Here is an 18,292-nt window from a genome sequence, read left to right on the forward strand (position 1 = left end):
CTAAAGTATTTTTTATTAAAAAAAAGGTTATTTAAAAAAAAGAATCAACAAGTTTTTTACAGCAATCGTTAACTTGTAGTTGGAAGAGGAGTGTTGAGTATATTATTGTAGTAATTTATCAGTAATTAATAATATTATAGTTACATAGATAGGAATAGTAGGTGTATTGCAATGTGAAAGTTATCTATACAACTTCCACCACATTTTCTCCGGGTGCAGCGAAGCGCAGTTGTCTTAAATTTTTTAAATCTTAAATTTTGACCATTGGAAGACGAAAGTTAGCATAAGTCACCCAATATGCACGAAGTATTTCGAGGATGGACTTACAGTCTTAAATCCACATTATTTCTGGTCGAGAAACTACTATTCTCTATACTTTTAAGAGATCATTTCAAATTAATGATATATATTAGATGGTTTATTCATGAATAAATTGTCTATATTATCGAGGGTACCTATCTACATAAACTATCAAAACTTCATCGTTTTGGGGGCAAAAATAAAGTTTTTTTTTTAATTTTGAATGTTTAAATAGAAAAATATTTCATTTTACTAGCATAACTTTTGAAGGTTATACTCATAAATGTAATGTATCAAAATGAGATCGTTATCTTTTTATGTTTCTATGTCTTGTTCTGTTTCATGTTTCGTTTAGATTTATTAGTATTATATTTTTCTTCCGTGAACAATAATTTTAATGTATTGAAAGCCCGTATGGATTAAACAAACGTAACATTTATTGTTTCTCATTTGATAACTTATTTATCTTCAAAGTAAATGCTCACCTTTTAAATATATTCCTACCATGGAATTGTGAAAATAATTACAATAATACCAACACCCACGCACAGGCTTTGCCTTTGTGGGACTTTTTCTTCATACTACACTGTAATTTTATTTGTATAACTGTTCATAATGAACATAATATGAATCAAAACTTTAAAAAAAATTGTATTGTTCAAATATACTCGTATATTATAGATTAGAACAGGTACTTACTACATTCACTGTACATACACAAAAATCTAAAACGGAACATTTCATCATCAAAATTTATAATTTCCGTTGTTTGTGATTGTAACTCAAGTTCAGTGAACTCAGATTTATTTTATAAATAATTACCTTAGAAGTAAACATTTCATTAAAGTGTATATTACATTACATTACTCATAACATGTAGATAAAATGAGTAGAAAATGGTTTACAAGGTGTTGGAAAGTAAGAGCTTCATAGATGCACGCACAGATGGCAGTGCATAGAGATTGCGTGGAAGTCCGCAAGATGGATCCAGTGGCCAGTAGTCGCCAGGGCCAGTAGGAAGGCTCTCCGAGAAATTTACTGTTTCAGATTCCAATTAGCCAGCTTCTAGTTACGTTGACTATCGAGTCACCGTTATATTACGCTGAGTAATAATAAATCCCTGATTAATCTAAAAGAACCAATTATTTATAAACTCCTTCCAAGACGAGTTGGAGACCTGTTTGTACGAACACAACACAAGGTTTTATAAATTATTACGAGAATCGGTGCCAATTATAACATCTATATTGTCTAGATTTATGAAATTTCTGGTTGGTTAATATACTAATTTTACCGGGCGGTTATTATTATGAATGCTTATGAATGATTTAACAGTTTTTTAGAAGAAATCAGGTAAGTGATGAAGTAGGTACCTACCTAACTACAACATATCTTATAAATACTAATGTTTGGATTGATTCTCAGAATCGCAAAATAATTTGATAACCTAAAAACCATAAAATGATTACACACATCTCTGGTTAGAAGTAGGATAGAACATAATTCATGCATTTGGTCTCCTCATTGCTTTCAAATTAATTTCATTCAAAATAATTGTTTACACTTGAAAGTTGGTGGTCCTATAAATGCAATCAATTATATGAATTTACGAAGTAAACTCACTTGTCGAAATTATCTGAAAGGTGAAAAATATTTGATCTTCTTTTAATGTATAAAATTTTTAATTCGAGATTAGACTGCCCTGATGCGATTAATTTGTTGTCATTACATGTACATCCGAAGCATACTAGATATATAGAACATAATGTTTCACAACAATAACTTTGTGTTGAATTCCATCAAGGAGAAGATTCAAAGACTTGGCAATGAATTTTAATACATTTTTTTGAAACAAATGATTTCATCACTTTTTAGTAAATGACAATAACGACATATCATAATCGCATATGCATATGCTTAAGTATATTTTTCTTAAGTATGCAATATTTTGTTTATTTATGTTATACGAGTATCGTTGAAATTTTTTTTTTATTAACTGTTGTATTTAATTTAATTTAAAAACCCCAATCGTTAATAAATAAATTAAAAATAAAATATAACATTTGAACAGAAATTTATTTGAGTTTTCATATTTTAAACTAGAACTGACATGTCAAGAATTCAGACAAGCGATAAAGTACCTATCTATAAATTGTAGATTTTCGTCGAAAATTTTTCCTGACTATTCTCTACCAATTGTCAAAAATTTTCAGCTTCAAAAATCCTTGAATTATAATATCCCGAATGTAATGACAAAACTGCAAAAAAACATCCTCCATTACTTTTTCAGCATTGCGTTTAAGTTAAAACCCACGACATATTTCCCGGTTCCCACTTTTTGTAGACAAAACGTTCCGTAACTACTATGAAGTCTAATCATATTTCAAGATTATCTTCCTCTTTGTTATGTTACGTTACGTTAAGTATCACAACATTGTTTCCGTAATTTATTTGCGGTGTTATCTTAAATGTTGTATCTTGTATCTCAGAGCTACCCTTTCCTCGGTATTCGCAGATTGTTTCGTCGTTCGTATTTTTGTCACGTTTTTATCCGTTATATTTTTTTCTTAGGAAACCCTTATGAAAAAATAAGACCATTTGCAATAAGCTCACGGTGTCATGTGTATTTTTATAACTGTTCATACTGTCACCGTTCTTGATAATGACTGGCCATGACAGTTATACGATGGAGATATGCCATCAAATTTAATGGATTTTTTTAACGTCTTCTTTCTTCTAATAATAATAATACTATTAGGATGATTTGTGTAAAATCACCTCAAGGGCGCTGTACAAATATATAATACATTTCTAAAATGATCTATGTTATTACTAACTATAGACTAGTCAAACTATTATCAATTTATGTCTAACAAATTGCATCAACCGGTTCGTCGATCGCTTATAAAAAGCTATGTGTACAATGCATTTCATTAATGAACGTCATGCTAGAATTTTCTTATGTTCTTATATTTATTTATTAATATTTTGAATAGGCAGATAATAAACAATACTTAACTTCCCGGGTAGGTCACTTCTAGTGCAGTGGTTCCCAATTAGTTTTCCCATTTATTCAAAGCGTACAAACTTGCGTACCCCCTGTACCCTTTATGACATTTATTAACTTTTAAATCATAATCCTCATTGGCATAGTAATTCTATTAATAATGAATATAGCACACTATAATTTAAGTTAAATGGGACAAATGTGTATGTCTCTCTTTGTACAGCTCTCTGAAAAATAAGGTTACTAATTGGCGAGCTTCATGTTCAAGTCTCGTCATTATTTTGTTTGACATTTGCTTCTTCAAAATTATAAATGGTATTATTGATTCACCTACTCTACTGCAACTCATTCCCTTCAATATCCCCTCGCAAAGACTCAGAAATAATGAACTGCTCTTCCTCAACCATCATTCGACAAATTATGGTTATTATTCTCCATTTATTATTTATTTATTTATTGGATGATTTTTATAGCGCCGCTTTTGCGAAATATCACCTCAGGGGCGCTGTACAGTTAATGCAGATATTACAAAAAAAAATATATATATATTACAAATTGAAATTGAAATTAAGTTAAATAAAATGAAGTACAGAAACAGGTGACACGGAGATGGAGAATCTGCTGCAAGAATCCTAGGTGGTGAGGAAACTGGACCAGCTGCTGCAGCGAGAGAGTCCACCGCGTCCACCAACAGTGCCAGCACGAGGTTTGTCATCCTTCCAGGTATGTGTCTGCTGCTAATAGAGCGCTGACACAATGTCCTCTCATGGATTCCAGACCTTGGCAGCACCGCTGTGACATTCGACGAAGGTAGAGGATGGAGACTCTGCAGCAAGAATCCCAGGTGGTGAGGAAACTGGACCAGCTACTGCAGCGAAAGAGTGCACCGCGCCACCAGCACGAGGTTCGTCATCCGTCCAGGTTTCTAATTAAGTGCTGTCACAGTATCCTCACATAGATAACAAACCTTGGCAGCACCGCTGTGACGTTCCATCTCCTTGTACACTTGTTTCTGGTGATTATGTTAGTGGTGCATTGTTCCGAAATAAAAGGCGGCGGACGAGATAATAAATCACCTTGGGCACTTGTTAGGGCTTTCAGAGTTTCCAAGAATAACATTGAAAACATCTGGCGTACCTACAGTTACCGATTCTCGTCCCAAGTTCAACTTAAGCGAATTTAGAATATTTTTAGCACAATTTTCGATTATTCATTTTTGAAACACTGCTCTCTAGTCACATTATTATTAAGTTAAAAAAATAATAAAAATAAAACACTTTCAAAAATCTTTTTTTTAATGTATTTTCCACACAGAAGGCCCTGGGGAAAATAATGTCCTTCAGAGCCTATGTCAGCTCTAGGGATGCTGTGTGGAAAATATATTTAAAAAAATGTATTTTGGAGTGAAAGGAGTGAACATGGGTCTTGAAGAGACCCATGTTGTATGACGGATGAAAAACAGAGGCCGGATAATTGTTCCACAGCCGAGCTGTTGAACTCAAGAGCGAATCGTAGAAGCGACCCGTTCTCGTGTATAAATTTTGTGACAATTCACACTAAATCTTCATTTGGTCAAAGAAATTATTTGTAGTAGGCACTTCTATTCAATAGCCTTCCAGAACACACAAATTATCCTTGTGTACTTGTGTAAAATATTGTTAAATTATCTGTGCTGGCCGAGGATTGTCAACATTTTTTTCATCCTTGTCCTTTTTAAATTAATAACATAATAATATTTTTTTCTTTTCTGCCCTTTTTAAATTAATAGTTTAGTATATTTTTTTTCAATCAAATATCAACACATGGTTACCCTACATTTTACTACATATGCAGCTTAGTTGGTAGAAACTCATTAATGTAATAAATTTGTTCTCTCAATACATAATTTTGGTGTTATTTTTATTATTTCGTAATTTTATTTACCTCAACACAGGCTTGTTTTATTAGTGTTAACAATTATAAAAAGTAAGGAAACAAAAAAACATATGTTGGGCGCGCGTTTGACGTGTTTCCCGATTATGCACCGGTGCCGTAGGGATCAATGATGCTTGTTCCTCGGAGCATCTTCCATTGCAATACCGGTAGAACAAGGACGTCATACCTACCGGACGCCTTGCTCTAAAAATTGCAATTCACTTCTAAGAGAGACGCCGAAAAAAAGTTTAACGGCCATTAGCGGGGTTTTTCGTTGATTCAACATAGTTTTAAATTTAAACAAAACTTTCACATTACTACAGAAGTTGTAAGCGGGTAAATATGTAATATTATAACATCTCCTTTTTATGGATTAATTCGAATAAGCATTACTTATATCCTACTATCCATTTAGACATATTTTCATGGACAGTATTTCTATCAAACGCTTTAAAAAGTTTTAATTATTTTCGGAAAATCGACAGATAAATTTAGTCACTACTTGTTAAATTGTATTGTTTTAGTAGCCAAAATCTAACAAATTATAGAATTACCTTTGTGACTTTATCTCTAAGATGACAATATAATAAGAATATAAAAATATACTAAATATCGCTCGTGAAAAGTAAGAAAAAACCTTTATTTTTTGGAGCTTATTCTATTGAAATTGAAGGTGTCATATTAAGACAAGATATAACATTAATTAAGTTCAAAACAGAAGTAATAACAAATAAATTAAACAAATTCAATTCATAACGAATTAAAATATAAACAACGTAAAAGTTACACACTTATGAAATATCAGATAAATAAAATTCTATGATCTTTTTGTAATTGTTAAGCTCGAAATTTAAAATGTCCTCTTTTGATATTTCATTATTGTAATTATTACATAGTTGTTCAAGCAAGAATTTCGTTTATAGTTGGTTTTGCATTGACCTACATTGAACATGACAGAGGAGCGTATGGAGCGCGCAGGTACATTACATTGTATCTTTGTTAGCAACTCCGGGCATTGAATAGTATTGTTAATTAATGTACACAGGAATAATGTCTCTACATATGTAATGCTTTTGCAGACTCAATTAATCAATTTTAAAGTATGAAGTTTCCCCTGCAAAACTATTAAATCTTACAAATTACCTGATTTTAATACCATACAGTTCGATTTATAAACAAAGGTGAAAACATCATTGATTTTATAATATTTGTGTCCTACTAATATAACGACGCGTTCTAATATTTTGCCATTAAACTATTTATTAATAATATTTTTAACGTTTATACGCTTTGATCATACCCAGATACGTAATTAAACTTTTTTGCGATGCCAATTTGCAGAATTTCTACATCTTTCCTAGGCAGTTTTTTATAAATTCGAAATACTTTCCCACAACATGTTGATCAATTTGCACTCCGGCCTTTGCCGTAAATTATCCCGCAAGTATTTTCATGTGTCGGTAATAAAGAAAACTGTAGCACTTCCCTCGCCGGCTTAAGCGTTCGGGTGTTAAGAATTTGCCTATAACCTGGGGTATGCTACGCCTTGGCAAAGAATACCCTGGGTTGGACTTTTGGAAGAAAAGCACCCTTTGTTTAACATGTTGAAATCCATCGCTCAGGGAGTGCAAACATGGACTGCAATAGACTTCCCAATCCAGGGTGTAAGGTAACGTGGTGCGTATTTCCTTTTCCGTGTTCAATAAGAGGTAATACGGCGCGGCAGTACTGTTTTGAAACACGCACGGGTTTGTTACGCTAATTCTCTTTCTAAACTCTAGTACTGCCTCCTATTGAACACGGAAAAGGAAATACGCTATCGTACTCACGGCGAATGTCGCTGGAGAGTAGTCACAAACGCTCCTCTAAGCCTCCAAGATACAGGGTCGCATCATGGAGAATTGACCATACCCTAGCACTCAGGGCTCTGTTGGGTAAGATCTTTTTTTTATAGATGACCAAAAATGAACCATTCAAAATAAAAACAAAAAAACTAACATCACTGAGGGATCTTTGGGAAACTTGGGAGTGGAGAGGAAAGCTGAGATCACCTGGATTGTCTTTTACCTCGTAAGGTCTTCAGGGAACCTAAGCAAAGAGGGAATCCCGATAGGAACTCCATTACCGCTACAGTATCCTCCAAGAATCCATTCGCTGGAAAACAGGAACCACGCTAGATCTGGAAAAAAAATGAGTTAAAATAGGTTTAAGTGCTAACGAGAATTATCCGTATTCCGTGTGACCAAAAATGAACCATTCAAAGCAAAAACAAAAAACTAAGATCGCCGAGGGATCTTTGGTAAACTTGGGAGTGGAGAGGAGAGTTGAGGTCACCCCAGTTGACTCTTACTTCTTGAGGCCTTCAGGGAACCTAAAAAAAGAGGGAATCCCGGTGGGGACACCCTAACCACTAAAGTATCATCCAAGAGATTCGCTGGAAAACAGGAACCTGGATCTGGAAACAAATTAAAATGAGTGAGATGAAAAAGGCTTTAGTACTTACGGGAAGTATCCGTATTCCGTTTCTGCTTTAATAAGTTTAACAATAATAATAATATTTTATTTTTTTAAGTTATTTATTAAGTTAAAAGAAATACATGAAAGTTGAAAATGTTAAATATTATTACTTCATAATCTACGTGACTAGTTTGTGTACAGTACGCGGGCTGCGGTTTGAAGTGAAGATTGCTATGATGATAGTTCAACCTCCAATAGAGAGGACACCGGAAGAAGAACGTTATCCTATAAAATAGTAGCAAAAATAGTACAATCGAAAAACCATAAAAAAATAATTCACCGCGACCGGGGTTTGATGTATGTATTTCATCACCTTTCCCCTGGATTATCGGTTGTTTAATCTAGGAATAAAGAAGACATTTGAAAAAAAGATATATATCTCTAGCAAAAATCACCATAATTAGAATCAACAATGCTTTCTCGACAGTGCTTGTATCGAAAATATCATCTAATACATTGTATATCACAGGTCCAACTAAACTGGTAAAGTCCACCGCGCGGGCGGCGGGCCTAATGGCGGGGAGGTTCCGATCTTATCTAGAGGCACCGGTGATTTATGTGTTCACTTATTGGGTGGGTAGGACCCGGCACCGGGAGAGAGTGCCGGAATGTTTTGCGAGAATATTATGAAAAAGGCATGGGAATTAGAAGCACGGGAATATTAGAATCGTGGGGTACAAGGTGGTATGTAGAGACTGGAGAAGGTCGGATAAGAATACACCGGGGGTTAACAAAGGAAGCATGCGTAGAGTTTCAAATCAGGGCGGAATTTTTGTTTTTATTTGATGATCAGACAAAAGATTCGACTGACCGAATCCAGTGGGACCGTGGGGCACCCTTATTGAGGAATGCTGTGGAGCTAAAGGTACTGGGGGGTGGGTAAGACTAGGGAAGGGCGGAAGTAGGTTGTGTTTAAAAAAATACCATACAAAAGTTTTGTTTGATGATTCTTAATTAATACATTTAAATGAAAAACGTTCTCGATTTTAAGTTGAGATATTTAGGATTTCATTGTCACTAAAGTGCATTAGCATTTTTACTAAATATTTTTTGAAAAGGTGCATAATAGAAGCAGACATTTTAATAGCACTGACAGAACTTACAGTAAAGCATTTCACATATTTTTTCAACATAACTATTAGTTAACTTTTTGTTTCCTATAGCTTGATCGTAAATTTTAGTTGTAAAATGTAGTTATCACATTAGTAAGTTTACCCTTTATAATTGCTTATTTTTTTTTTGTTTTATTTTTTTTTTAATCTCTATTATAGATACTTGCTAAACTGTTTTTGTGAGAAGTAAGTATGTGAATTGTGCAGAGATGAGATCGAATCAGAAGGAAATGAACGGTCTAAGAATAGACGAAACATAGAACCACATAAAAGTGGGTCATCTGGAATCTGCTAGAGAGGTGTGTGGAATAAGCACATAAGGTAGGAAGAAAGGTGATGCATGGTGGGATGATGAGATTAAATCACTGGTCTTAGAGAAGACGAAAGCATGGTTATGTCTGATAGCGGCTGACAGTGCTTCCAGCAAAGAGAGTGATCGGGCGAAAGGGATGCAAGAAAAAAGTAAGAGTTGGAGCGAAAGACCAAAAGAAAGGTCAGGAAGAGGAAGAAGGAATAAAATGACAGACCACTTCCAAGAAAACATTAAATTGTTTTGGAAGGAAATCAAAAGATCCCAGAATAGTCCAGAAAACGGAAGCATTAAAGTGATAAAATTGAAAGATGGAAAAATATTGACGAATGAGGAAGAAATAAAAGAGAGATGGATGAAGTATTTTGAAGAAATCTTCGAAAGCAAGCCAAGTGACAATGATTCCAGCGGCGAATCAGATATGAATGATGATGGGGCGAATGTTACCGGAATCAGCATTGATGACATAAAAAGATCGATTAAATTTATGAAGAATGGTAAGGCTGTCGGTTTCGAAAAAATTGCAGCTGAATATTTTAAAGGAGATAGCCGTATAATTAAATTTTTAAAGGAGGGCTACATGTCTTTAGATCGGAGAAGGGCTGTGATCATGCCATTATACAAAGGTAAAGGGTCACGTATGGAATGTGTGAATCATAGGGCTATTAGCCTGCTCAGTTGGCAAGCTGTGTGGTATAATTTTGATTGAAAGGATAAGAGAGGAAACAATGGATAAGATATGGGATGTGCAAGGTGCTTTTATGAGTGGAAGGAGGTGAATGAACCAAATTTTCTCATTGCGTATGCTCACTAAGAAGTGTCTTCAAAAAAATCGTTTTTGGGCATGTAGAGCAAATGAGCGAAGAAATGAGTGTAATAAAAATATATGACGCAAATATGAATGGTAGTAAAAGTCGGGGAAGCCCGAGGAAGACATAGCACGATCAAGTTGATCATATACTTGAGTCGGGCCACGGCAAGAGTCAGAATAATAGAAGAGTATGTATGATTTTAATTTTAATTTGGGAGGTGGTCAATGGGTACCGCCGCCCCGGGAACCATACTCTGGGTTACCAACACCTCTGCCACAGGTCACCTGAAGTGGTTCGCTACGTTTGGTGACTTAGCAGGGGTGCCCGGGCTCATGGAGGGTTGTGCGTTCTGGATCACACTGATGAATGGGTCGGCCTACTCACTGCGGGGCGGGCCGGGCTGGGAGAGGCCGGTTGAGGGAGATCCAGTAAACCGGTTATCGCTGTCCGGGCCGCTGGATAGTACAGGGGCCCGACCCTTGGGCTCACGACCAAGGGTGGGCTGCCCCATCAGCCAGCGAAAAAACCCTGCCGCTGATGTTGTGCCGGTTCGTGACCGGTGAGGACCCAGTATCTAGCGTTTGGGGCGCACTGGGCGACCTCCACAGCCGGACTCTCCTGCCCATTGCCTAGAACCGCAGTCAGAAGAACATACCTTACGTTTGGTGTATCCAGTTGCTCCACTCTCCAACTCCCCACCCAACCTTTTTAACCTAATCCTTCCCAACCCATCCTAAATCCCACAAACAAATAAAACAAACTTAAAAACTATGAACTCACAACAAATTAATATAAACTCAGCGACAGCGAACAGTAGGAGTCCTCAGTGTGGACCGAGGATGAAGGTGAATTTCGCTAACATTCGCGGTCTGCACACCAACCTAACTCCCATCCACCACCACCTTCTCTCACAAAATCCCCATCTCCTCTTCCTTACGGAAACACAGATTGCCGAGCCCCCAGATACCTCCTATCTGAACTGCCCAGGATATCATCTGGAAAGCCTTTTCAGGCCCAAAGGAGGTGTCTGCCTTTACAGCCGTGCTGACATCAGCTGCGCTCGTCTCGCAAATATCGAGAGCGCAAAACACGAAGTGTTATGGGTACGTGTGGATCTCACCGGTATGATGAGAATTTACGCGTGCCTATATCGCTCACCAAACCTTGCCGAATCAGACACTGTTGAGTTGTTTAAATACTTGAGTGACACTGTAGATATTCTCTTGCCCCGTTACCCATCGGCCGAGTTTGTAATCCTGGGGGACTTCAATGTTCATAATGAACAATGGCTGAAGTTCTCGGGCCCAACAAACTCTGCCGGTAGATCTGCGGAATCCTTTGCCCTTATCCATGGACTAAGCCAACTCGTAGAATCTCCAACCAGAATACCAGACGTCCCATCACATCGAGCCAACCTACTCGATTTGTTTCTCACTAGTGAGCCACTCGGGTACAGAGTGGAGGTGACAGCGCCCTTAGGATCCTCTGACCACTGCCTGATTACCACCTCTGTCCCATCCTCCATGAACCGTCAACCCGACAAACATGTAAAGAGGAAGGTATGGCACTACAGGGCAGCAAAATGGGACGGCATGCGGTCTTTCTTCGGCGCCTTTCCTTGGAGTACTGTATGCTTTAGCTCCGAGGACCCATCAATTTGTGCACGCGAGGTAGAAGAAGTAATCACATCAGCAATGGATTGCTACATTCCCTTCTCCGTCAAATCCTCTGGAGCGGGCACAAAACCGTGGTTTGACCATCGCTGTGCTGAAGCTGTAAGACTCAAAAATACGGCTTTTAATGCACTCCGGAAGATTAGCTCCATGAATAACCTTTCGGAATACCGAAAACGGGCAAGGGATTGTAAAAGAGTTCTAAATAGAGCTAAGAGCGATCACGACCAGAGAATTGCGAAAAAGCTGGCTGACTGCCCCACTGGTAGCCGTGCTTTCTGGTCACTCGCTAGCTCGATCGGAAAAAATTTCTGCAGAACCACTTTCCCACCTCTGACCAAGCCTGATGGTCGGCTGGCTAACTCGGTCCGCGAGAAAGCTGAATTATTAGGCAAAATTTTCGCGGAAAACTCAACTCTTCAAGATAACGGAGAGACTCCCCCTTCCATTCCGCACTGCGGTTTTCAAATGGAGGAACCGAAGATCCGGAAAAGAGAGGTTCTCCGAGTCTTGAACGAGCTGAAAGTCGACAAAGCCAGTGGGCCGGACGGAATACCTGCCTTAGTCCTCAAGAGGTGTTCTGCAGAAATGACTCCAGTGCTCGCGAAATTATTTAGGCTCTCTCTCAAAGGTGGAAAGGTGCCTGATCTTTGGAAAAAGGCAATCGTCCACCCAATCCCAAAAAAGGGGGACCGTTCCGACCCTTCTAACTACCGCCCCATAGCCATCACTTCCATACTCTCGAAGGTATTAGAAAGGGTGGTTAACAACAAATTGCTCACATATCTCGAGAATAACAATATCCTAAGCGATCGGCAATATGGATTTCGTCGAAACCGATCGTGTGGCGATCTACTCGGATATGTAACGCATATTTGGGGGCGGTACATGGAACGTTTTGGTGAAACCCAAACCGTTGGGTTGGATATCTCCAAAGCCTTTGACAGAGTCTGGCACCGGGCGCTTATCGGGAAATTACCATCGTATGGGATCCACCCAACCCTGCATAGTTGGATTGCGGACTTTCTGAGGGGAAGAACAATTCAAACCGTGGTTGACGGCTCTTCTTCCTCACCGCACCAAATCAATGCGGGGGTGCCACAAGGATCTGTGCTGTCTCCGACGCTGTTTTTATTGCACATCAACGATCTCGTTGAATGTGCACCAATTCACTGCTACGCTGATGACAGCACCGTTCACGAGGGTTATCTTTTTGACAGGCCCCCTTCCACCTATGATGTCCGAACAGCTCGGGAAGTTTTGAAGCGAAAAATTGACCACCACCTAGAGATGGTTCGTGCCTGGGGTAAGGCCAACTTGGTCAGTTTCAACGTCTCAAAAACCCAAGCGTGTCTGATTTCGGCAAAGAGGGAGATCAATGACTGTCTGGTGCAATTTGATGGGAGCACTCTCCCCAATAAAGACTCCATTGAAATGCTTGGAGTTACTATATCAGACCAGCTCAAGTATCGGGGATCCATAGAAGCCCGAGTAAATCAGGCCTCCAAAAAGTTGGGTGTCTTGTACAGGGCTAGGAGATTCTTCAACAGTGACCAGCTGCTGACCCTGTACAAGTCTCAAGTCCGCCTAACTATTGAATTTGGGAGCCACCTTTGGGCTGGTGCCCCAAAATACTTGATAAACCTGCTTGAGTCTGTGCAAAGGAGAGCGATCCGTCTGATTGACAATCCGTTGTTAACAGACCGATTGCCTTCTCTGATGCATAGACGCAATGTAGGCATGCTGTGTCTGTTCTACAGGTATTTCAATGGAGCCTGCTCCAAGGAGCTAGCAGCATTGATTCCTGATGCACCGGTGCACGTGCGCGAAACTCGACGGACACGAACTGAACACCCGTTCACGGTTGACGTTGGCTTCATGAGAACGGGCCGTTTTTACGACTCGTTTTTGTGTAAGTCGGCTCGTATGTGGAACGAGCTACCGGCATCTGTTTTTCCTCCCTCCTATAATCCGAGCCTCTTCAAGGCCCGCATTAACAAATCCCTTCCTACAGCCCCTACCTTACTCCGCCTCACAACGCCGCCCAACCGGGTGGTGACATAGCTCCCCTGTCTGTGCACTGCACAGGCAGGGACACTCTTGTGAGGTGTCACATAAAAAAAAAAATAAAAAAAAATAAAAAAATGAGACGAAGCATGAATTAGAATGAAGCAAGGAGTGTGTGTCAAGACCGAGTTGTTTGTCTGTTCGTCCTCTCTGCCTACTCCCACGGAGAAACGGCGTGATAGTTAGTTAGTTAATTATGAACGATATAAGCAGGTACAATACAAGTGATCATGGAAAGTTCTGTTATACTAAAGAGTTCAATAATTTTGAATAATAACAAGAGTGTAAAATAAGTACAAGTACTATGAAAATAGTTTGTTGTAAAGCGTGTTTGTGTTTAGCAAACCATTATACCGCCAGATTGGTTGTTTTACGTAACATACTTAAATTAATACATTGATAAAAAGTACACATGAAAAATGTGAAGATATATTAAAATTTGAACAGAGGAGTTTAATAAGTGCATTATAGTAATATAAACGTAGTTAAAATAAGTTGGTTAATATAATTATAAAAATAAAGATTAACAGTTAGTAAAGCACGTTTATAATTAACAAACCTTTCTTACGCCCGATTAAGTATTTTAGAAGAAATAAATTAATTTAGTAACTTATATAATGAACTATTAAATGTCGCTGAGATTTTCGTTTTAATTTTTGACACATTTATAGCCACATTATTTCGGCACTTTTTAGTAAATCGTCGATGGCAATCCATCACCGCGTATGTAACATCACCGCGTAAGTCATCCTGCAATGCCATTCGACGGCGGTAATAAACATACATCGGTAGGAATAATATGTGATTTTTCAATGTAAGGGAATAGTGCTACAACAAAAATAGTAACACCGCGCATCTCAATTGCTTTCCACCGTAAAATCATCGCCGGTCTTTTGTCTCTCCTGAAAATTTGCCAAATATGATTTACGCGGTGACCGATTGCCGTTGACGAAATGTAAATAACAAGTTATCGTAATCTATGCCTATGCTTTAGCAATTGTATTCGTGATATATTTCAAGGGTTCTTTAGTTAGTGATAATTATGTTACATGCTTTATTTTTGAAATATTTTAGTTATTCATTTTTTGCAGAATTTTTTAATTGTATTTATATTTTAATTGTTATAGCTCAATAAAGGCGATAATAAATATTAAAATAAAATTTAATAATATTCTTCTATATTGGCATTAAGAATTTTAAGTTTGAATTATTTTTTTACTATTCATTAACGCCCTATCGGGCTTTTACAGGGTAAATTGACAGTTTATGTATGTAAGTGTAACATGGATAATAGCATAACTAAATACAAAAAAGGTAAAAATCAAATGCTAATACTATTAACATAAAATCCAAATGAAATAATATTGTAAATAAAGAAAAGATTCAAGTATAAAGTATTGATGTAAATTCATTAAATGCATTTAATTATTCATGTTTATTGCAAAACCAGTAAGACTGGAAACATAAAATAATTTACTCGTCAGGTAAATAGAAAATAAATATATATAATATACTTATATGTATTATAAAACAATTTTTTTTTAAAAGTAGAAAAATAATATCTGTTGTATCTATAGAAAAAAAAACTAATAAGTAATGGCAAAATTATGAGCCACAACTCATTTAGTTCAACGTCCTGAAACATTAAATACTCGAAACTATAATACATTCGGGAGTGTATACATACGTTAATGTAAACGTAATAATATAGGGAGCCGCCACGTGGCACGGGATGACCAATCACCACTGATCGCCGCTGTGACAGTATGAAATTGCAAACACATGACTTGGCAGCTTCAGAGAGATGTGACTGTCATGCCTCATGCCCTCATGTCTCATGCTCTCATGCCTCATGCCCTCATGCCTAACGCCTCCTGCCCCATGTCTGCCAAATAAAGCCCATTTATTGCATATTTAATGTTCAGGCGCTGAAAATATCTTTTCAAATATTACGTCACGTCTCTCAAGCATTAATTATGACTGTTTGATGTTCTAATGCTATTATGTCACACGTGCAATACAATAAACAGATATTTATAAACATATTATTTTATTCATTTGTTACATTGCATTATATTTGTTTACTGACTTTTATCCAATAATACACACTACAAAGCTTTATAATACAATCTGAAAACCGTAGAAATTATTTGAAGAAATTGGTAAGTACCCAGCAACAAATAAACTGCATCTGAATAAAGTAATGACAATTGGAACAAAAACTTACTTCAGCAATATTGTGATTTCTGAATATTGTTTTTAATGAAATTCATGGTTCATGCAATATCATAAGTTTTTAAGTTTATTCCAGTCATGATAAATGTAAACCTAAATAAAGAAATAGTTTTACATTAATCATTGTAATTTTTCAATCAAACGTAACAAATTTTGCAATATCGCACACAATTCTATATAGTCGACATTAAAATAATGAAATTGGTGTATCTTGCTGTGGTGCAATCATCAGTATCTTATGGAATATTTGGATGGGCGGGCGTGTATACGCATGTTAAGCCACTAGAAACAACGCAAAAAATAATAATAAAGATATTGTTGGATAAAGATATGCACTACCCTTCCCTGCAATTATTCCAAGAAGCTAAATTGTTTGAGATAAGAAAAATTTACCGTTTACAATATTTAAAATATATATTTGCTAGAAATATCCTTTTTACAAAAAAATAAAACCTATTTAGTAATAGGTTAAATAATGTTTTTAAAGTTCTGCTGTGTAAAACCAGACTTGCGCAAAGACATGCGTATTTTATAACACAAAAATGTATAATGCTCTCTATAAGACTACAAAAATAGAATGTTAAAATAAATACTCCTACGAAATATATAAAAATGTAATGTAAATGTAAAGTCTTGGATAAATACCATTGATACAAACATTTAGTTGCTGTAACATCTGACCTACTGTAACATCTGACCTGCTGTAACATCTGAACTGATGTATTTTAACATTTTTTTTTTTTCTAATCTTCTTAATGTATGTATGTGAGTAAAATTTTTAACTTTAATAAATGGCTGGTTTTTTTTTGTTTGGTTGTTTTGTTAAATGACTTTTACTTTACTTTTTAACTGTTTGATGAATCATATTGAGTCTTGGATAAATACCATTGATACAAACATTTACTTGCCGTAACATCTGACCTGCTGTAACATCTGACCTGATGTAACTTAAAAATTTTTATTTTATTTTTTTAATATTTTTAAATCATGTTTTTTGAATTGTAATTCAGTAAACAGTGATTTTTTATTTTTTCAATTTTATTTTCTAATCTTATACAATGATAATGTATGTTTGTGAGTAACATTTTAACTGTTAATAAACACAATTATACCCACGAACTGGCGATGCCTATGTGGGATTTTTTTGGTTAATCTGCTAAATGTATTCTTTTTTACTTTTTAACTGTTTTTATAAAAAAAGTGTTACCTTTATTGTAAAATTATACCAATGTATGTACCAGAAAAATCATTAAAAAAAGCGTTATATAATATTTTATTTAAATTTATACAAGTGTTATTACGTATTGTCAGGTCGATGTTAGTTCCTAGCTTAGCAGATTGCCTGTTCTAAGGAACAAAATGCTCTTGAAAATAATAATGAACTGTGCTATGAAAACTAAAAAAAAATACTTATTAAGTTTTTACTAATTGCGTAATTTAATAGATCACCGAATAGTTCCGAGTGAGATACCCGAACCATAGCCGATCGTAGGGGGCAGAGCTCAGTGTTTAAACTGTTTCGAGAGAATAATTTAGAGATTCATTATTAAAATGACTTTACGAGAGTTTAGAGATTATTATTGTGATGACTTTCAAAACCAAACACAACTCAAAAATATTTCATTTGTATATCATCCGTGACTTTTGCGCATGAAGTAATTTCACTACGAATCGAGAGGTCAAGGGTTCAAATCCCTGCTTGCACAAATACATTTGATTTACTTCTTCAATAATCGCAAAATTACTTTGTGGCGACATTTTAATTATATATAAATATTTTTTTTTATAAATTTTTATTCCAGATCTCGGGGAGGGTGGTGCAATCCCACGAGCTCCATATAATACATAAAATATGTATAAAGTAAATATTAAAAATATTGTAAGATAATACATACACGAAAACAAAAGTCAATAATAATAATACAAAAAACATAATGAGATTAAAGTTTTTTAAAAAGAAAAACTATTTAAAAAATATATACACGGTGTCCGGAAACTCGTAGTACAAGCGGGAAACTGGAGAATCTACACCACATGGGGAACCCAAAAAAACATAAAGTTTTTGATTTGAGCATTTTCAAAAAAAAAAAAAAACCAAAAAAAAATATTTTTCGGCTATTTTAGGGTTAAAGTTTTTTCTGGTGTTTAGGGTTGAATAACAGATGTTTTAACCCTGCAGAGCAGAAATATTTTATGATTACACCGGGTTAAATGAAGGGTGATTTCAAAATAATGCTTCAAATCCGAGTTTCTTCATTTGTTTTACTTTCAAATAGTTTTAATTAGTTGGGTACTTTGATCTTCAGTAATAATTTATAAGAATTTGATTAAAAAAAAAAAAAACA

Source organism: Hesperophylax consimilis, chromosome 12, assembly GCF_061612785.1.
Source record: "Hesperophylax consimilis isolate HC1 chromosome 12, BYU_Hcon_1.0, whole genome shotgun sequence".
Classification (NCBI taxonomy): Eukaryota; Metazoa; Arthropoda; class Insecta; order Trichoptera; family Limnephilidae; genus Hesperophylax; species Hesperophylax consimilis.